The sequence below is a fragment of the Macaca nemestrina genome, chromosome 12, assembly GCF_043159975.1.
Source record: "Macaca nemestrina isolate mMacNem1 chromosome 12, mMacNem.hap1, whole genome shotgun sequence".
NCBI classification, from domain to species: Eukaryota; Metazoa; Chordata; class Mammalia; order Primates; family Cercopithecidae; genus Macaca; species Macaca nemestrina.
Window position 1 is genome coordinate 119833206 of NC_092136.1, and position 21464 is coordinate 119854669.

General features: G+C 47.7%; 1 long non-coding RNA gene across 2 annotated transcripts; it reads right to left on the reverse strand.

The window, feature by feature from the left end:
* Positions 1-1349: 1349 nt before the first annotated feature.
* On the reverse strand, positions 1350-8104 carry LOC105476357 (uncharacterized). 2 transcript variants are annotated; one of them, XR_011611121.1, is made up of 4 exons: positions 7979-8104; positions 2467-2616; positions 1992-2280; positions 1350-1625 (listed from the first exon to the last, which is right to left on the reverse strand). It is a non-coding gene; the product is annotated as an uncharacterized lncRNA (long non-coding RNA). The 2 variants fall into 2 exon arrangements; XR_984047.2 differs by lacking the exon at positions 7979-8104 and having other exon boundaries at positions 2467-5084.
* Positions 8105-21464: the final 13360 nt, after the last annotated feature.

Here is a 21464-nt window from a genome sequence, read left to right on the forward strand (position 1 = left end):
CAAAAACAGCATCCTTTACAAACTCACGGGAGATGTCTGATCTGCCACCACTGACAATTTAGAGTCCTGGGTTTCAGGACCGCTTAGCCTATTTGGGCCTTCCTTCCTCATCTGCAAGCACTTGTTGCTGCGAACTCTTGTTACACCTCAGGACCTGTCCTCATAGAGTTCAATTCCAGCCACGTGGTAGATACATAAACAAAGGTATATACTGGGCCGGTCATGGTGGCTCATGCCTAGAATCCCAGTACTTTGGGAAGCCGAGGCAGGAGGATTACTTGAGCCCAGGAGTTTGAGAGCAGCCTGGGCAACATAGCAAGACCCCATCTCTACAAAAAATGAAAACAAAACAAATTAGTGGGGCATGGCAGTATGTGTCTATACATCCAGCTGAGATGGAAGGATCCTTTGGTCACAGGAGATCGAGGCTACAGTGAGCCATGATCATGCCACTGCAGTCCAGTCTGGGCAACAGAGCCAGACCCTATTTCAAAAAAACAAAAATCCCAGAGGTATATGCTATACTTTGCTCAGTGCTCACTCCAACAGGGGCTGCGACCAGGACAGGCAGGCAGGAAAGAAGGGATTCAACAAATGCTCCCTCCCTGAACTCCCTTCTCTTGTCCTTCAATCCAAATAGTACCCATATTTGCCCGGCATAAAATGTTAGCATCAGTCTTGTCTGTTTAGGTATACATTTTGAGTGGCAGGTGGTCTTCAGGTTAAGAGCATAGGCTTTGGGGCTGGCCCTGGCTTAAGATTTGTGTTACTCATGGCAAAGTGTAAACCCATCATGGCTTCAGTTTCCTTATGTGCAAACTAGGGACCTTAAGAGAACTATCTGAGATACTGTCTTCAAAGTGCCCAGCAAAATACACTATAAAGTTAGCCCTCCAGGAACATTACTCTAGTTGTTGACGTTTTTGTTTGTTTCTCTCTTTAGTAGAAATTTTAGGATTGAAATGGGACACTCCTGGATACAAATACTGGATCTACACCTTGCTATGTATTCAACCTTGGGCGTGACTTCTTTGAGCCTTCTGTTCTCATATATGATGAGGGGTGATCGTAGTGGCCTCTCAGACAAGCGTACAAATGCAAGGTCCCTGATGCTGTCACCTCGATCCACTGTCTTGGTCTGCGGGAGAAGGCCACATGCCCCATCAGCACAAGGTGAGCCTAGACTGAATGTTCAGGGTTCACCAGCATGCTCCAATGTCCAGAGTATTCCCATTCCCATTTTCTCTGCCCCACACCTAGGCCAGAGAAGCCCTTTTGAGGTGCTCTTGGAAGCGTAATACATCCCTTGCCCAATGTGCATGGCAAGTCAATACACCAAGTACATCAGATTGCAGCAGAGAAAGCGGTTTAATGATAGGGCTGCCACACAAGGAAACAGAAGGAAGCCTCAAATCCATCTTCCAGAGGAGTTTGGGGCTTGGGATTTTAGGAGTTTTGGAGTGGGCTGAAGTGTGGAGATTGTTGATTGATAGAGGAGTCCAGGGTGAAGTCCTGGGACAGGGAGATGAAGAAACTGTGTTCTCATACTGATTCCATTCCTTTATGGGGGTCTTCAGACTTGTTAGCATCATCTGTTTTGCTGGAATTCAGGATCTGAGAAATATCTTAAGCAATTTTTAAACAGGAGCCTCATGATTCTAATGTCAGAGATCTTGTCTATCTTAAACAAAAGCCTTATAGCTCTAACATCAGAAATCCCGTCTATAGGAACATTAGGGATGCAAACAGCCAGTATCTACTCCTACCGTGTCTGTCAGTTACAAGGAAGTGGGTCAAAGTGCAGCCTGATTAATGCCTAATTATAGCCATATTTCTGCCCGTAATTCTTGTTAACCCTGTAAGGATAGCTTTACTTTTGCTTTTTGATGATCACTCTCATTCCCTGAGCCCCACGTCACTGAAATAACAGAATCCATCCTTTACTGCTAGATCAAGGCTGGCCACCCACTGTAGAAAATGTTGCCACTGACCATGACAGGGGTTTGCACAGTCCAGGGAGGAGGAGGCAGCCTCATCAGCTGAGATCAGCATGAAAGGCTGTGGGAGGGAGGTGGAAAGAGAACAAATATGCTCTCCCTTCTCCTTTTCTCTATCTGATCCCATCTTGACTCATCTGAATGCTTGTCAGCTCCTGGAAACTTCCTGGGGCAGCTGCGGCACCAAGGAGAGACCAGAACTTCTCCTAGAAGACAAGTGTTTGAATTCTGATTTCTGCCATTGTCCAGAAAACTTGGACCTCCTACCTCAGACTCACCTCACCTATAAGGGGGACAATGAAGTCTTTGTGAAGAATAAATGAGAAGTTTACAGATGTTCAGGCTTCTCTCCTTCTCATCCTCTTCCCTTGTACCCACAGCTTCTCAGAAGCTGTAAGCTTTTTTATCTCCCACCTCTGAGCCCCCTCTGCCTCCCAAGCAAGCAATGATAGCCCTCATCGCTACCTACCTGCATGATGCAAAGCTCATATTTTCAAGTGCTGTGAGCTCCTGAAACATCAAGACACTGACCACGTAATTAACATCCCTCCTCTGGACCCGGGCCAGGGCAGGTCTGAAGGCCCTTTTCCTCGATGATTAGAGAAGGGGAAGATGATTCCTGCCCCAAGAAGGCTTACATTAGAGCAAATGAATGGACTTGATACTGACCTCAGAAAGACTCACCCCCCTGCCTTGAGCTCCTGGGCCAGCAGATACCCCTCTTCTGACCCCACTAGAGTCACTGTTTCCCTTGCCTGATATTTCTGGCCAGACATCGGCCAGTCCCGAATCCACTTTGCTGCACCCCACACTTGATGCAAACAAGAGCCTGTTTGAAGCAAAAATCCTTCAGCAATTACCTGTAGAAATGGGATGGAGAGTGCTGGGAACAGAAAGAGGAATTTATTTATTTGTTCTCGATGCTTTGAGTTAGTTTTCAAATTGTCCTTCTGTAGATAAAGGCATCTCTCCAGCAGCTCAGCCCCAGATCTCAGCAGCTAATCTGCATCCGGTGGATCAAAATAGCCTCCAAACCAGATGGAGGCCCAGGCCACCCCAGGAAACCAGAACCGGTCCTGAGTGCTGAGAGTGGGGATTTAAATAGACTCACGTGAAGCGTTTTTGGGATTTTCTGGGACAAAGGCGGGGACAACAGGGATTTCCAGGACTAGGAAGATGCAGGAGGGAAAAGAGAGGCCGACATTAAAAAAGGGAAGAGAGTTCACTCTGGCACTTCCCCTGTCATTTTCTTCAAAGCAGAAAGTGGGAACAATTTCCCAGGAGGTCAAGGTCTTCACACGTCTGCAGCGCTCACAGGGGAGAACGAAGGTCTTGTATGTTTCCCAGAGACAAATGATGTCGTGGAAAAGGCATAGGCCCTGCAGCTAGACCTGGTTATGCATTACCCAGGATCATGATGAGATAATTTGTTCCACTGAGCCTCAGCTTCCTGGTCTGCAAATTGGGATTATGATATTCACCTCCTAGGGTTTTGGTGAGGATTAAGACAAGAAATGTGAGGCACTCAGCCTACCCTATTCCTAGCACTTTCAGAACTGAACAAATGTTGGTTCCCTAACCCCACACCCCTTCCCAGCAGCCCTTCTCTGGGAAAGGGTGTTGGGCGGCAGTAGTAGAACTCTGCTGGATTTAAGAGTAAGGGTTCAGTCTGAGTCTTTACACAGTCTCGACACAAACTCCTCTCTCCACCTGCCTGTCCCATCTCTGGAGCTGCAGGCTGCTTTCAGGCTGAAAACTGGGATGCTTGCCTTCAGATGTAGGTCCGCTAGGGGAAAGAGGCCACGGCTGTTTTCTGCAGCATTGTGTCCCCAGGGTCAGGCACAGTGCCTGGCACCCAATCAGCACTCAGCAAACATCTGCTGATGGAATGACTGGGCAAGCGAGTGACTCCACCAAAACCCCTCCCTGTGACTGGAGGAGAACGAAGTATGGGCAAGAGCCCAGACTCTGACTGCAGCCAGCAACGAAGCTTTGGAGCAAGGGAAGTGACTGTTACTTTGCATTATAGGAAGCGGGGGAAATGCTCCCATCCGCAGCTTCCCCAGCCCCAGACCTGTCTGAGTCCCTGGTTTAGGGGTCACTCAGAAAAGACCACAAGCCAGCCTGCCCTGTCTCATCCTGTTTCCTCCATGCTAACCTGCTGTCTTCAGTGAAACCACGGGCCCTGCATGTTCGGGGGCAGCTCTTCCACCTCTAGGGTCACCTCCACCTCACACACCCTGGGCACACAGTGGGTAGGGATGGGGGGGCAGTCAGCACCTGTAACCATGGCTTGTTGCCAGGCCCGCTTGTCCCCTGGGTTCTAATAGTTCCCTGGAGTGTTGTACCTTCAGCTCCTCCTCTCAGTCCTCAGGATAAGGGCATGAAAGAAGGAAGGAGTGGGGGTACTCTACACCTTTAATTTCCCTAGAAAGTCCTTGCATCTAAGTGCTCACATTCATGTGAGTCGGGGGCAATGAGAGAGAACAAATGGGAAGTGAAGGCAGATCGGCGCTCAGGAGGAGAAAGTTCAGGGTCGAGGGCTGGGGACAAGTGGACAGCTGCATCCTCCCTCCTGGCACCATCTCAGGTCACCCTCACCTCTGGAGGACAGACACTGTTGGCCTGAGACGCAGGGCCAACCCCATCCAGGTGTGCTCTGCTTTCCCTCAATCTCCAGATCAGGCAGAGGGAAGGGAAGTCGGAAAAACCGACAGCCTTGATTAGTGTAAATTTCATGTTCTACTTTGTGCTTTGGGGTCTGTATCGTCCAAAATTTTTCCAATGAGTCGCTTTGAAAAGCAAGAACAAAAACCTAAAGGAAATGCTCTGATTGAAACAACCTGCCTGTCACACTTAATCTCTGAGTTGGGAATGGTTCTGACGATCAGATGTTAGTATGCAGCCTGGTAACGCTATGGTATGGGGTCTACCTTCCTCACTGGAGTGGGAGCTCCTTGCGGGTGGAGATAGAGGCTTAGGAAGCTCTGCATCTTCATTGCCCAGCACAAGGCCTGGCAGGTATCTGATAGGAGGGCAGGCAGGAAAATAGCAGGAGCAGGGTGGGAGCAGGTGCTGTATCCCCATATGGTTCCTGCTGGCCCTGGGGAGGGACCCAAAGCCCAGCTCCTGCAGGGAGGGGACAAAAAGGCAGCCTGAGGTCTGCCCTTCCTGCCACCCTGCCCAGGTCCAGCCTGAGCACTCTTGGCAGCAGGCTGCCCTCAAGGCCCCGACCTGGCCTCCTGCTCACGTGTTTATCCACCAGGCCAGTCCCCTGGGACAGTCGGGACTTAATGAACTGCTGAGTTGCCAAGGCTGCCTTTGATCCCAGCAGTTCAGCCGAGGAAATCGATACCCTTAATGGAGAAAATCTGGGTTGTGATGTAGAGATTTGGGATGGGCCATGTGACCGTGTGACTGCCTGCCCACCTGCTGTGGAAAATGCTGAGTGGGCCTAGCAGGAGTCTGCACCTCCTAAGGCCCATCTCCCGGGACTGAGTCCTGCCTGGGGGCCAAGAGGGGCAGTCAGGACCTCAGGGCACTCCCAGGCCAGGACAGGGTTAGGGTCAGCTATCAGAGAGAAATGCTAGAAAGGAGAGCCCATCAGTGCAGCCAGAAAGGTTTAAGGTACACTGGGGAAGGGAGAGAGGACTGAAGAGAGGAAAACGGGAAGGGGCTGATTGGCAGCTAGAAAGCAAGGAAGAGCCACAGGGTGGACAGTGACATTGAATGGCCCAGGGACAGGAGCAGCAAGTGACATTCAAGAACCAGTGAGCTTCAGCTCAGTGCTGTGGCTTCAGCAGATTCCACGCAGTTGAGCAATGAGCCTAGGAAACCCAGGAGAAGCCAATGAGGAGCTGGAAATGGATGGAATTGCAGTAGGGGGCACATTGGATTCGTCGGGGTCATCAGGGTGGGAAGACCCTGAGAGAAGTCAGTCGTGGCCGAGGGCATCCCCGCGTGGTCCTGTCTCACTCATTCTCCCAGCGCCTGGCTCACCACCCTCGGCTGATGCCTTCTGTCAAATGTTCCCCTTCCCACGGGCAGATCAGGTTATGAACTCAGTCAATACTTGCATCGGCACAGGCTGGCTCTGTTTCACCAGGCACGGTGTTCCTGTCTCTGGGGCTTAGTGTCTCCCCATTCCCTCCTCCCTGGCACTCAGCACAGTGGTGACCAGATCTGCAAATAGCTCCGTGGTTCCACCGCACACCTAGCAGCAGGCTGTCTGCGTGGCTACCCTCCTCCCAACAGGGCCCTCTCTATGGGGCGCCGTCGGTTCCAGGCTCCTTGGAGGCCAGCACAGTATGGGCTTCTCAACGTGAGGCCTCCCTGTGGCTCTGACTGGGGCACAGCTGCTCAGCACTCCTGGTTAGACCCAGGTTAGACCCCAAGTGCCCACACGGGGGAGGGAGCCTTGATTGCTGCATGGTGGAAGGGGCCCAGACAGCCTGTGCTCTGGTCTTCTCTCTGCCTGACTCTTGCCCTGGCCTTGGCCTCCCAGGTCCTGGGTTTCCTTATCTAGAAAGTACAGGATGATAATCCTTGTCCTGCTCACCTCACAGGACACAGTAGAAAACGTAAATGAGAACGCAGATGTGAGATACTCCCTCAGGTACCAGATATACCCAATTATTTGTTTCATATGGACACACTTTGCCCGGCTTCTTATTCAAATGGCACCACACGGGAGTTCCTTCCAGGCCCAGAATGACCCTGGATGCTTTGTGACAGGCACCCTCTGACCTGGGGGCATTTATGGGGCAGGGTGGGGCACAGCAAGGTCGTGCTGTATCACAAAGAAATGTGTGAAATTGCTCTGAGGGTGGAGTTTGATGGCACTAGTTTGGAAAAACAGATGCTCCAGTTCTGCCGTGAGTCCCCGGGATTGCAGGCACTGGGCCCCTGGTTGGATGTTGGTGTCACCGTCAGGCGGGTAAGATGTAAAGACAGCCAGCGGGGGCTGATAATGTGCGCAGTGTCTTTGGCCCTGTTGGGCATAAAGTCAGAGAACAGGGTCCTTCTGTCTCTCCTCATGCCCTTAGATGACTGGGGCTGGCACCCTTATAGTCTATAGGTATCCTCAAGCCAGGGCCACAGTTCCAACCAGGAACACCCACGTGGAGCCCCACCTGGTGCTTTGCAGGCGAGGCCAGCTCTCACACCTGGGAGAGGTGAGGTGAGAGCTCAGTGTTCTGGCACACCCCTGACACCACCACCTGAACAAGTCTGGGTATGCAAATCATCTCCTTCCTTCATGGTTTTGTCCTGTTCTAATCCACAGCTCAACCCTGGCTAATGAGCAGCAACCACTGCCCCCCTGTGGGGGCAGGGACAAGGCAGGTGTTCTGAGCCTGGGAGCTAGGGGCAGGGCAGGGCTCTGACGTTGAGAAGAGACGACAGCCAAGGGGGTTCATGCCAATGGAACTTTGCAGAGGCAAGTCTTGGCAGGGCTATTTGCTCAAGAGCCTGGAACAAGCAGCCCCAGCCTCCTCCCCAGCTCAAACCCAGGAAAGGGCTCCCTTGGGATTTCTAGCCAATCCCCAACCCTGGTCTCTTCTAGGGACCTGGAGCCCAGGGCAAAGCAATGGCCAGGGAGCAGAACTTTATATAGCACCCTCACAGCAGATGTCCCCACGGTGGCAAAGGCAGCCACCATGGCTTCCATTTAACTTCTCTGGACCCTTAGCCCCAGCTACGGCCAAGGAATCTGCTTTTTCAATATTGCAAGGAGAAGGCAGTAGGGTTTTTGAAGATGCTATTTTCCCACATTTAACCCCCAGAATCAGAATGGGCCCATGGCAAAAGTGGGGACAGCAACCTGGGAGTCATAGCCACACCAACCCTGGCAGGATCTTTTGGCTCATTCATGCACACCCATCATGTGCACAAGAGCCCACGGCTGGCAGGGACAGGGCCAGACCCAAAAGAGAGCCCAGCATGTCTCTGGCCTTCTCCCCAGTGGAGGCCCCTCTTCCTACCTCTCCCTCGGGGTCCTGGGATCCTGGGATGAGATCTACAAAGACTGAGGGGTTGAGGGCTAAGACAGACTCTAGACATGACTCTCAGAGGAGTGGAAAGCTCCTCTCCCATTCCCCCAAAACTGGTGACTGAGCAAGACTAGCAGAGAGGCCAGCTGGAGCTGCCCAAGTCATACTCCCATGAGTTGTGACGTCACAGAGGCCAGAGGAAATGCTGGCCTCGATTCAGAACTAATCTGCTACTTAGAGCCTATAGCCTTGCACAAGTTATAGAGTCGTTCCAACCCTCAGTTTGCTCATCTGAAAAATGGGCATGCTATATCTACTAATAATACCCACATATAGAGCATGCACAAAGTGTGTGGCTCTTGATAGGCACTGACCACTGTTCTCTTTTCCTCTTTACTCCTCTCCTTTCCCTTCCTGGAGTTCAGTTTCCCAGACTGTTACAAGAAGAGGTGAACCGAAATGCTCTCTGTTGTATCTATGACCACTATGTCCAATCACCAAGTCACTTTCAATATGTCTAGTGACACAATGGAGCAACACATACACTCTGCACAACAATCCTTCACCATGTATACTCTCAAAGATGCACCGGGCATGCTGACTCTGCATCACAAAACAGAATTCCAGCCCTAGGTGATACGTGCCCTATGAATATAGTATTCATAGGTTTTCAGAAACAGTTCTGATCTATGCCTATTTGACATCCAAACTGTGACATTTTTAGAATGACAATGTTGCCAGGACAACAAGTATAAGCTAGGAATGTCCTAGGAATCCCATGAATACTCATTAGGACCTTGATCTCTTAGGGTAAAGAAGGCTTCTGTCTCTATACTCCTACCTGGGATGTTTATAGTCCTTGGGCCTCTGCTCTGGGAAGACTCCTGAGCCACCAGGCCAGGCTCCCTGCTCCAACTTGGATCAACCCAACGCCTAAAGCTTCCTTCCCTCTTTACAAGGGACTGCTGCCTCCACATCACCTGTTTGCTTCTCTGTCTCTCACACTCACCACGAGCAACCTGAGGATGGGGGTCCCCATACTTAACACTGCCTGGCATATAGTAGATGCTCAAAAATGTGCATGTGAGCCGAGATCATGCCACTGCACTCCAGCCTGAGTGACAGAGCAAGGCTGTCCCAAAAAAGAAAAAAAAAATGTGCATGGGGAGAAAAAAAACAGATAAATGCCCCACTTAGGAGAGGAAAACTAGGCAGAGAGTAGGGGGTTAACGCAGCTCCTGGTGGAAGCTGGAAGAAGTCAGTCCAGCTAAAAGAAGAGGGCTGTTGTTTGCTACCAGGCAAGCCAGAGCAGGCTTCTTCTGCCCCCTCCACTCCATCCCCCATGCACACGTCTCTGCGAATGGCACCTGGTGGTTGGCCAGGGAGCTGACATCTTCATGCCCACAGGTGACGGGCCGTGAGGACAGTTAGTGCTTTGTTGAAAAGCTTTCAGAGTTGGAGTCTGCTCTCAGAAGTAGGAAGACAGTTCAGAACCCTGCTGTGCCCTCTTCCTTCTTCCCCTCTCTGCTTGGCCCCCTCCCAAGACAGGGCCCACCCCAGCCATGACATCGAGAGTGGGTTCTCTGTGCACTCAAGCCAGTTGTCTGGTGCCATCACTTGTCACTTGACAATAGAGAAGGATGTTTCTCTATTTTCCAGCTCAGATGAGCTTTCGAAGACGCTATCTGGCTGTGATATAAATCCATTGAGAAAGCCCTGGAGGGAGCCCCAGCAAAGCCCTAAATTGGACACTAAAAACAGATAAAAGCCGATGGTTTAAAGGCTTTACGTGAGCTCCATTTGAGGGAAGAAATGAAAACAGGGATTTAGTTTGTCCTCTCCCACCAACACACTTTGGGCAGCTGTGGCCTGAGATTTTAGATATTTTATGTCCCTGATGCATGGATCTGAGTGGCTGATGAGCCAGCACTAGTGGGGAGGGCCTAGAGCTAAGACAGTCCCGAAAGGGCCCTGCTCCCCTTCCCTCTCCCCCACCACCGTCCTGCAACCCTGCCCTGATGGCCAAGTGCAGGATTCAGCACTTCAATGACTGAAGGAATAAATCCCAGCCCTGCCCAACCCAACAGCAACTCCAAGGTTACCCAGGCCCAGGTTAGTGGCATTTCCTTAGGGTGAACAGGTCAAGCCCTCCCTGCTTCTTCTGCAATCCAAGGCCCTGGTGTCCCTCAATCCAGTTGGTGGGGTGGCATGTTAACCAACAGGACATTGTTGCTGCCTGGACGTTGCCTTCATACTTCTCTTTCTTGGCCAGTGCCCTGCGGCCAGAAAACTTGGTATTTGGGAAGATGGAGAGGCTAAAATGAAAATTATAGGAGCATTTTCACCCAACACACAGCAAGCAGGGCTATCTGGAGTGTCCAGGGACACGTGACAATCCTGTAGCCCCTCTTTGGGATAAATAATAAAAGTCCAGCTGGTCCGATCAGAAGGCTAGGCCATCACTTTCTCAAAATATTGCCATGGAGTATGAAGGGTAATGCAATCTATTCTAACTCAGTTGTTCTCAACCTACACATTAGTGTTACCCAGGAACCTTTTAAAAATTCCAATGTCTGGGCCACACCCCAGACCAATTAAAACAGAATCTCAGGGGTGAGGCTTAGGCATCAGCATTGTTCAAATTGATTCTATCATTTTTCCAGTGATTCCACTGTGCAAACCAAGGCAGAACCACTGTTCTAGTTGGCTAAACCTATTAAAGAACATATGGAGGCTGGGGGCCAAGGGTTCTCTTTTTTCTTAAGTCTCTTATTCCTACTCTTTAATTTGGACCTGAAGTGTCAGGGCCTGGAGGGATGACCAGCAATGAAGGTCAAGTTAAGAATGGCATCCTTTCCTTCCTGCTAGGCATAGTGAACCTGACCCTGGCGTGGTCTGCCTCAGCATTTGCAGGATATAAAAGCAGCCCACTGGAGCCTGGGGTCAGATCTGGGAGGGATATGGGAAGCATATAGACCAACCATACCTCCCATTTTACATGTGAGGACACAAAGGAAAGTGAGGGTGTGACCTAACTAGGGTCACTGAGCATGTGTCTGAGTCCTGGGCTCTGTCCTTTAAGCAGTAGTGCCTATCTGGGACTTCCACCTCTGTGGGACTTCTGGCTTATCTACTGAATGATGAAGACCCAGGACAGTGAACCTTTTGACTTGAAGTAACCCCTCCATGAATGTGTTCCCAAAACAGAGAGAAGGGGAGAAGTCATCATAGCACCATGTTGAATAGGGCTGGTCTGGAATCTCGGCTTTGCCATTAAGAAGCTCTGTGGCCTTGAAGACCATCAGCCTCTCTGTGAGCTTCCGTTCTATTCATTCATAAGACAGGGAAACTATTAACTTTACCCAAGGGTATTAGGCAATGGTTATATAAAATGAAGTATGTCAAGTACTGGAGCCATACTAAGTGTTCACCCAAAGTTACTTTCCATCCCTCCCTTCACTCCTCCTTTCCTAGAATCAAGAAGATACTTCTTACTGGCAGGATCACAGCCCTCAGCTGCTGGAAGCTCTGCTGACCTGGGCCTAGTATGGAAAGTATGTCCCCAAAATAGATAAGATGGTGTTTAGGGACCGTATTAGTTTGTTCTCACACTGCTATAAAGAAATACCTGAGACTGGGTAATTCATAAAGAAAAGAGGTTGGATTGGCTCATGGTTTCACAGGCTGTATAGGAAGCATGGCTGGGGAGGCCTCAGGAACGTACAATCACTGGGGAAGGCAAAGAGGAGGCAGGCATGTCTGGCCAAAGCTGGAGGAAGAGAGCGAGGGGAAGATGCTACAAACTTTTAAACAACCAGATCTCACGACCACGCACTCACTGTCATGAGGACAGCACCAAAGGAGAAATTTTGCCCCCATGATACAATCACCTCCCACAAGGCCCCACCTCCAATATTGGGGGTTACAATTTGACATGAGATTTGGGCGGGGACACAGACCAAAACCATACCAGGGACCTTGCTCTTTCCCTAAGATAATCCCTTGGGCTATAGTAGAAAGGGTGGGTTAGGGTCTTTTGGGTTTCATAGGAACATTCCAGGAGGCCAAACGTCTGAGCAGAAGATTCGGAGTTCCTGGCTGGCCCCTCCAGCTCCAGATGGGGCATCCCTCATGGCCCCTGGCCTAACTGGCCTGGTTCTTTTTTTTTTTTGAGATGGAGTTTCACTCTTTTTACCCAGACTGGAGTGCAATGGTGCGATCTCAGCTCACTGCAACCTCCGCCTCCTGGGTTCAAGTGATTCTCCTGCCTCAGCCTCCTGAGTAACTGGGATTACAGGTGCACACCACCATGCCCACCTAATTTTGTATTCTTAGTAGAGACGGGGTTTCACCACGTTGGCCAGGCTGGTCTTGAACTCCTGACCTCCAGTAATTCACCCGCCTCGGCCTCCCAAAATGGTGGGATTATAGGCGTGAACCATCACGTGCGGCCTGGCCTGGATTTAAGTAAAATAATTAACTAACCCTTCAACAAGTACCAACAGAGTACCTACTTTGTGCCAGGGATAAATGGATGGCAAGACAGATGTGGTCCCTGCTTTCGTGGAGTTTCGAGGTAAAGGCAGGCTTTAGACAAGAAATTTTAGCTCAGTGGATGATTTCATCAAATTTTTTTGTCTCTTCCAAATTAATATGTTAAAATTCTAACCCCCAAGACAATGGCATTAGGAGGTGTGACCTTCGGGGAGGTGATTAGGCCATGAGGGCAAAGCCCTCCTAAACGGGATTAGAGCCCTTAGAAAAGAGGCCCCAGGAGCTGCCTTCCCCTTTCCTACCGTGTGAGGTCACAGTGAGAAGGTGCCATCTATGAACCAGGAAATAGGTCTTCACCAGACATGGAATCTGCCAGCACATTGATCTTGGACTTCCAGTCTTCTGAACTGTGAGAAATAAATTTATGTTGTTTATAAGTCACCTAGTCTGTGACACTTTGGTATAGTGACCCAAATGAACTAAGGTAAAAATTGGTAGCTAGAAGTGGGGTGCTGCTATATATAACCAATACCTCAGTGGGAAGGTGACTTTGGAACTGGATTATGGGTAGATCTGGAAGAGTTCTGAGGTGCATGCTGGAAAAATCCTATATTGTCACGAATAGATTGTAAAGGAGGATGCTGGTGACAGCTCAAAAATGGAGACTGGTAGAGAAAGTTTCAGTCCTCTTAGAGATTATCTAAGTGGCCACGAACAGAATGTTGGTAGAAATATGGACTGCAAAGTCCATTCTGATGAGGTCTTAGACAGAAATGAGGACTGTATTATTGGAAACTGAAGGAAAGGCAGTTCTGGTTGTAAAGCGGCAAAGAACTTTGCTGAATTGTGTTCATGTCCTAGTGTTTTGTGGAAGATAGAACTTACGAAAAACGAAATAGCATATTTGGCTGAAGAAATGTCTACAAACTATTGAAAGCATGGCTTGGCTTCTCTCGAATGCTTATATAGTAAAATGCAAGCAGAGAGAAATAACTTAAAGATAGAATTTTTAATTAAAAAGGAAGCAGAACTTAAAAGATTTGAAAAAATTCCAAACAGCTTTGGATTAGAGAGGTAATGTCTCTCCTGAGCAAAAAGAAAATTAGTTAAGTGTCCAGTATAATAAAGATAATGTCTCCTTCTGAGGCAAAAGGCAAGTGTCAGACTGGCTTTCTTCCCATCATAAAAGATTCAGGTTCCCTAAGCTCGGAATTCCCCACTAGATGCACAGGCATCACCTGGCCGACTTCCAGTCACCCTGTAGGAATTGGGGCTTGGGGAACTGTACCAATGTTGAGACTCTGGTTGCTGCTATTGCTGTGAGTAATGAAGTCCTTTGTCTCTGACCCAGGAGTTTCATGTATTCTGTCAGCATCCATGTAACTATGGCAGGCTAATCTATTAGCGTGTGAGTAGGGTAAAATACCAGACCCTTCACAGTTCTTAACACCCTCCCAATCCTATCACACTTCTTGCCTCTTTCAGTGGTCTTCCCTCCCCTATACACAAAACTCCATCAGCCCAGCCTCTCTACAGGGCTTTGCAATAGTGTCACCTGCATCCACATTCCACGTTCACCTGCAGGTGGGTTTTCTCTCTCAGACTTCCATCCCCAGGAATCCCGCGCACAGAAGGCAATACCGTTTTCATAATCCCACTTGGGCTTGGGTTTTTTGTTTTTTGTTTTTCTTTTAACCGATCATACTTTTGCATCCATCATTGTCATTGATCTTCTTGACAGTGCTGTTGGGGAGGGGTGACACAGTTCCCATTTGAGGACCAGGGAAATTGAGATGCTCAGACATGGAGACTCATTAGCAGAACAGGACCAACTCCACATCCTGTGCTCTTTTCTCGATGCCACAGTTGCTGCTCATTTTCATGTTTTAATGTCAACCTGACCCATGCATGATTAGGTAGGTAAGGCCTGATAGAAGTAAAATAAAAATCCTACAGGGCTAAAGAGAGCTGGTTCAGAATTACATTAGCATTTATAATCAAGAGCTGCCTGCACATTTAAGCATTTCCAAGCCCAGCTCTTCCCCAAGGCTGGGAACTGAGCTTGGGCTTTCTCTGCAGCCCTTAAATAGGGGTATGGTTGTAGGTGGGGGAGTCCCTTTTAACAGTCCAGGAGAAGGGGTTATGCTTCCCGGGTGGCAGTGGGGAGGCTGCAGGCTCACTCCAGGCAGCCTGGTTTGTTTTTGAATTGTAGACTGCCTGGTTTGATTGGAAAGTCAGAAGTCTAGCCAGGCCCCCTGCAGACCTATTTATGTGGAATTGGTCTCCTCTCTGAGATGAAATAAGCATCAGAGACTGCCCAGCCTGCCTGACACAGCCCTTGGTGTTGTCAAAGCAAGTGCCAACCTCAAGCTAAGGCTGAACATTTGGGGAGCGCTGGAACCCTGAACAGCTACCCACTACCAGCCCCGGACACCTGCCCTGTGTGCTCTCAGAATTTCCTTTTCCTGCTTCCTGTCTGCATTGAACCACATGAAACTTTTAGCATCTGCCTCCTCCTCAGCTCCTGTGAAGTCCCGTTCATTCTTTCTCCTCTACCACTTCCGTTTCATCTCTAAATGATCCAATATTAATGTTCTCATCATTACAGTGTTCGGAGGAAAAGAACCGGTTTTGTCCACAGAGAGAGGGAGTTGAGAAATTAATATAATATTTGTTCAGGATTGATTTCAAGCTGTAATCCCTGCTGCCAGAGAGACCCATCTGTTTAAAACTATCAGACACTAATTACCCAGAGCGCGAACACAATAGCAGGATTGAGGAGCCACGTCCTGATCCTCCCCCACACACTTGTAATTTAGCATTGTTATTTATTAGGGAGAAAAAGATCTCTTAGTAAAGACGGATCTCCCATCCACTTGACTGGCAGAGGCTCCTGGAGGACTGAGCATAGCAGGGAAGAAGCCCCCGGACTTTCTTGATCAACGAATGCCAGGAATTACACTCATCTAGCTATAAAAGTCAAATTCATCCTAATTCCTCCCCGCTCCCCTCTCAGACTCAGTCTGGACTCCCCACCCAACCAGCTCTTTGATGACAGTAAAGATACCACCATCCTCTGGGTAAACCAGGGTTGAAAGCACCAATTCATCTTTGAGTGTTCTCTTTCCTTCATCCCCCTAAGTAATTAGATGCCAGGTCCTGTGAAGTTTGTTTCCACCACATCTCTCACACCTGCCTCAGCTCCTTTGTTTTCAAGACTAACACCCAAGTACTTGGACAATAGTCCAAGTGATGGTGGTCCAACTCCAGCTTCTGTTCCCTTCCAATCTAGGTTATGCTCCATTGCTACCATGATTCTTCCCACCAAGAAAGATGGTGCAGTGCAGGTGAAAGGGTAGGAGGAGAAGAGAAGCAGCAGTAGCAGCAGCACAGCTGACCAAGTCTTTCACCTGTTCAAAGATCCTCAATGGCTTTCCCTGGCCACCAAATAATTGGATATTTAATACCCGCCAAGCTCTGGCCTCAAGGCATTTTAAGCCATCCTTCTAGCTAGTCTTTTCATTCTGTAAATGTATAATCTGGGCAAAGTGGACTGCTCTCACCTCCGTATTCACTACAGAGTTTCTTGCACTTGCCTTAATATTGTTTATTCTTACCATAGGAAAAGGCTGGCCCAACTCCCTTCACCTTTTCCTTCTCAAAACCCTTCCTCAACCACAGTCAGATCCCTCTCCTTCCTCCTTCAGTCAACTGTAGTGTTTTATTGGGGCCATGCTTTACAGCACCTATAATTTGCCTATTGGCCCTAACAAACTTGAAAGGTCCAATATTTCTGGAACTCTTGTTGTATACCACATACTATGCAAAGCACTGGGAATGGTGGTTAACAAAATAGACATGGTGCTTTCTTTTATAAAGTGTACAGTCTGGTGGGAAGACAGACGAATTAAAAATTAATTTAGCATTTATCAGAGCACAAACTACTGCAAAGGAGGAGTTCAGGGTGCTGGCAGGGAGACATAATTAGACTGGGGCTAGGAATGTTTCCACGAAGAAACAATGTTTAGCTGGGTGCGGTGGCTCATGACTGCAGTCCCAGCACTTTGGGAGGCCAAGGCGGGAGGATCACTTGAGCCCAGGAGTTCAAGACCAGCCAGAGCAACATAACGAGACCCCCACCTCAAAAAAGAATCAATGTTTAGGGAAGGGATTATTTAGACAAAGAGAAAAGAGAATATTTTAGTTTTTATTTTATATCTGGAAGAAAACAATGTGTATTAAGGCACCTCTGAGATCATACATGGGTTCTACAAAGGTTTGCCTTTGGTAAAAGCATAAAGGATGGATACTATGGGTGGGGCTTAAAAGGGAGGATGGGAGTTGGCTGGGGGCAAGTTGTCTGGAAACTGATAAATCAGTAGTCAGGAGGCTATTGCAAGAGTTTAAATGTGGGGAAATAATGACCTAAACTAGGCTGGAGAGGACAGGCTGGATTGAGGAAAGAGAATCACCAGAACTTATTTTCCAGTCGGCTGTTGGTGGAAAAAGAATAAAATGTCCAGGATGCCTCTCAGTTTTCTGGGTTCTGGGTAGACGGTAGTTCCCTCACCAGGGGAACAAATTTCAAGAGCAAAAGCAAATTGGAGGTAGGTCAGAAAAGAGACTCCATTTTGGATATGATGTGTCTGAGTTACTGGTGAGATATTGGAGGAAACCTCCCAGCCCTTTCAGAGGACCTACCATGGTGTTACGTGTAACAGTTTTGTTGAGGTATGATTGACATACAATAAACTGCACATATTTAAAATGTATAGTTTGATAAGATTTGACATTTATATACACCTGTGAAACTATCACCACAACCAAAATAGTGAACATCATCACCACCCCCAAAAAGTTGCCCTCTCCCGCACCGGCACCGTCCGTCCCACCCCTCCCAACCCCTCCTCTGCTGGCAACCACTGACCTGTTGTCTGCTACTATAGATCACTTTGTGTTTCCTGGAGTTTCATGTAAATGAAAACACATGGTGCATACGTATCTTTTACGGTACATATGTGTCTTTTGTGTGTGCCTTCTTTCACTTAGCATAATTATTTTGAGATTCATCCATGCTACTGCATGTTTTATTAATTCCTTTTTATTAATGTATAGTGTTCTATTGATTGCATATACCATAATTTATTCATCTATTCACCTATTTTGAGCTGTTTTCAGATTTGGACTATTAAAATTAAGCTGCTGTGAGCATCCTTCTACAAGCCTTTCACCTGATGAAAAACGCTGTTTCCCTTTCTCTTAGGTAAATAAATACCTAGAGTGGAATGACTGAGTCGTTTATATCATGGCTACAGTACTGTAATGCAATTCCAGCACTAACTACTTGACGCAGACTCCACAGACTAAGGGCTCAGTCCCCAACAAGACTGCCTTCATTTCAGATGCCAGCTGCAAGCTTGGGGATCCCCAGGCCACCTGCACTTCTCACCAACGGGCTACAAATTCAGGAGTTCCCCCAACCTCCTCAGGTTTTAGGATTCAGTAGGTTGAGTCACAGAGCTCTGGACTTTTAAGCATACTTATAATCGCAGTTTCCTTATGAAAGATACAAATCAGGACCAGCCAAAGGAAGAGACACACAGGGCAAATGCAAAGCTTTCACGTCCTTTCCTCATGGAATCAGGACACATCACCAACACACTGATGTGTTCACCAACCAGGAAGCTCCACTGAGCTTTGGTGCCCAGAGTTTTTGCTGGGGTTTCATTACATAGGCGTGATTGATTGAATCATTAACCATGTGACTGAAATTAATCTCAGCTCCCCTGCCTGGAGGAGGTCAAGCTGATATCACCTGGCTGAAAGCTCCAACCCTGTAAACACACAGTTGGCCTTTCTGGCATGACCAGCCTCATCTTGAGTCATCTCCTTAGCAGAAACTCAGGTGTGTTCCAAGGGCCCACACGAATAACAAAGACACTTCTATCACTCGGGAAACTGCAAGGGTTTCGAGGCTCCTTCCCAGGGATCAAGAATCAGTTAAATTCTTTATTATACAACAATGACGTCCCACATTCAATAAATCTTGGTTAGATATATTAATGACTAAATTAATAAATGAACACATAAGTGAAGGACCTGGAATAACTTTTCAGTTGCATAGGACTAAAAACCAGCTCAAACCAATTAAGAAAATGTTGGCTTACATAGTGGGGAAAAAAACGAACTATTTGGAGAGTCAAGAAAGACCTTCAGGTATCCAATAACCAGCAGCTATAACTAGGACTTGAGACCATCAGAAATTGATCTCTCATCTCATTTCTGTTTGTTTCTCTGCTTCATCTGCAGAAGGACTGTTTTTCTCCTCCCTTGTGACAGGGAACATGGCTTTCAACTCAATTCATAGATTTTTGTTCTCTTAGCATTAATATATATTTCAGGGAAGAACTCTAGTTGACCTTATTTGGATCATGTGCTCGGTTCTTGGACCAATCACTGTCCCAAGGGAGGGGAGGACTGTCCTGGTCTGGGTCACATGCCTGTCTCCATGGTCTGATGTTGTGATTGACAGGCCAAGTAGAACCTTGGGGACTGGTGGATCCCCAGTGGAAAAAACGATGAATAGATAAATATGAGATATCTACTACACTTTATGTCTAGACAGTTTTCAGAATTTAGGAAGGGTTTTCCACATATATTATCTTGTGTAATCTTCACAGTAACCCTGTAAAGTAAGGTTGCATTTCACAGATGAGAAAACAAGGCTTGGTGAGATCAAAGGTTCGACTAAAACATGTTAGAAATGACTAGGACTTGGTCTTATAACTATGAGTTCAGGAAAATATGTATCTAGTTTATACTTCAGAGTCTAGGCAAAAGCTTTTCATATTCTGTTACCAACTGTTCATTCACATATTAAGTCAGCACATTTAATATGACAGGGGATATAGCAACAAACAAAGCAGTGTTGCTGCCCTAGGGAAGCTGACATTCCAGTGGGGAAAATGGATATTGATAAAATGATTTTAGCTAGCAGCATGTGTTAGGCCATTCTTGCACTGCTATAAAGAAATACCTGAGGCTGAATAATTTATAAGGAAAAGAGGTTTATTTGGCTCATGGTTCTGCAGGCTGTACATCATGGTGCCAGCATCTGTCCAGCTTCTGGGGAGGCCTCAGGGAGCTTTCAATCATGGTGAAAGGCAAAGGCAGACCCCATGTATCACATGGAGGAGAGTGAGAGCAAGGGGTTTCAGGGAGGTACCACACTCTTGTAAACAACCAGATCTCACAGGACAGTACCAAGCCATGAGAGATCTGCTCCCCATGACTGAAACACCTCCCAGCAGGCCCCACCTCCTACATTCGGGATCACATATCAACATGAGATTTGGGTAGGACAAACATCCAAACCATATCACAGTGCTATGAAGAAAATAAAACAGGTCAGTAGGACTGGGGACACTGTGGGTATGTGATCAGGGAAGGCCTCTCAGGGAAGAGGTCGTTGGTACAGAGAGCTGAATGAACACCACTCGGCCATTCCTCCTTTGAGCTGCAGCTTGAGAATATGGACTCCTTCGCTCTTCAGCAACGATGCCAGCAGGCAACAGCCACCCCACCCAGAACACCCTCCCTAGTCTCGGGGGCTGTCTTTCTAACTCCTCAGTGATAGGTCTGCCAGGTCTGAATGTGAAGGAATAACCCAAACTGCAGCTTGAATTATTGAAATGTAACCAAGGGTGATATATCAGACTCTTCTGACAAGAAAATCACGGATTCTCTTTGGCAGTAGACACTATTTCTGCCTGGCTATGGTGGCCCACCAATAGCCTTGTGTGGTCTTTCCAGGGGTAGAAGGATAACTTACCAGGATCTGTCCCAGATCTTACCTTTGAAGTTATGATGAAAACCAAGCTCCTTCCTGGCTTTTGACACAAAGGAAAAGTAAAGAAAGCAGAATCCCCATTCCTTTGGGAAGCCAGCCCTGTCTCTGTGGTAGTCAGGAAGCTGTGTAATATGTCCACGTCAAACCAATGACTCCTCTGGGAGATTATCAAATTAAGACCTTTTCATAGAAAAGCCTAATGCTATTGATTAAAGAGCAAACACCAAAATCAGAACTCTCCTGGCTCCATAGTTGGATGGATATATGTTCTCCTTGTCTCTAAAACTTGAGCTAGAACACAGATGGTACCCCTGGGCATTCGAGACTCAGACAATAAGCAGAGCCCTTTTCCTGGAAGGTTTCTGCATCAGCCTCAATGAGGGGTGGACGGTTTGCCTGACTCCAGATACAAATGACCTGGGCTTTCTGTGTGGCCTGACACCCCCAGTTTTTATGAATAGCAGCTAATGCCACATGCAAGGTACCCAGAACACAGAGCTGGGTATGCTGAAGATATTTATCACCTGATTGAAAGAATTGATGACATATTTTGTAATTTCATAAACATTTCACACGTGGTCCTCTTTGCATTGAGGTAAACATGATCAAAAGTGATTGAAGTTGACTTGCTGCCCTAACCTATTATAGGGGAGGAAAAAACATCTTTTCCCTCTATCCTCCTGGTATGGTTTGGCTGTGTCCACACCCAAATCTCATCTTGAATTGTAGTTCCCGTAATTCCTACATGTTGTGAGAGGGACCTGGTGGGAGTTAATTGCATCATGGGGACAGTTTCCACTGTTCTGTGGTAGTGAATTAGTCTTAGGAGATCTGATGGTTCTATAAGGGGTTTCCCCTTTCTCTTAGCTCTCATTCTCTCTTGTCTGCAGCCATGTAAGATGTATATTTCCTCCTTCCTTGCCTTCCGCCATAATTGCGAGGCCTCCTCAGCCATGTAAAACTATGAGCCCATTAAACTTCTTTTTCCTTGTAAATTACCCAGTCTTTATTAGCAGTGTGAGATCAGACTAATGTACCTCCTAAATGTATGACTGGGGCCTATGTAACAAAAGACAGATTAACAAGACAAAAAGCTTACAAATTTATTTAATACAAGTTTTATGTGACGGGAGA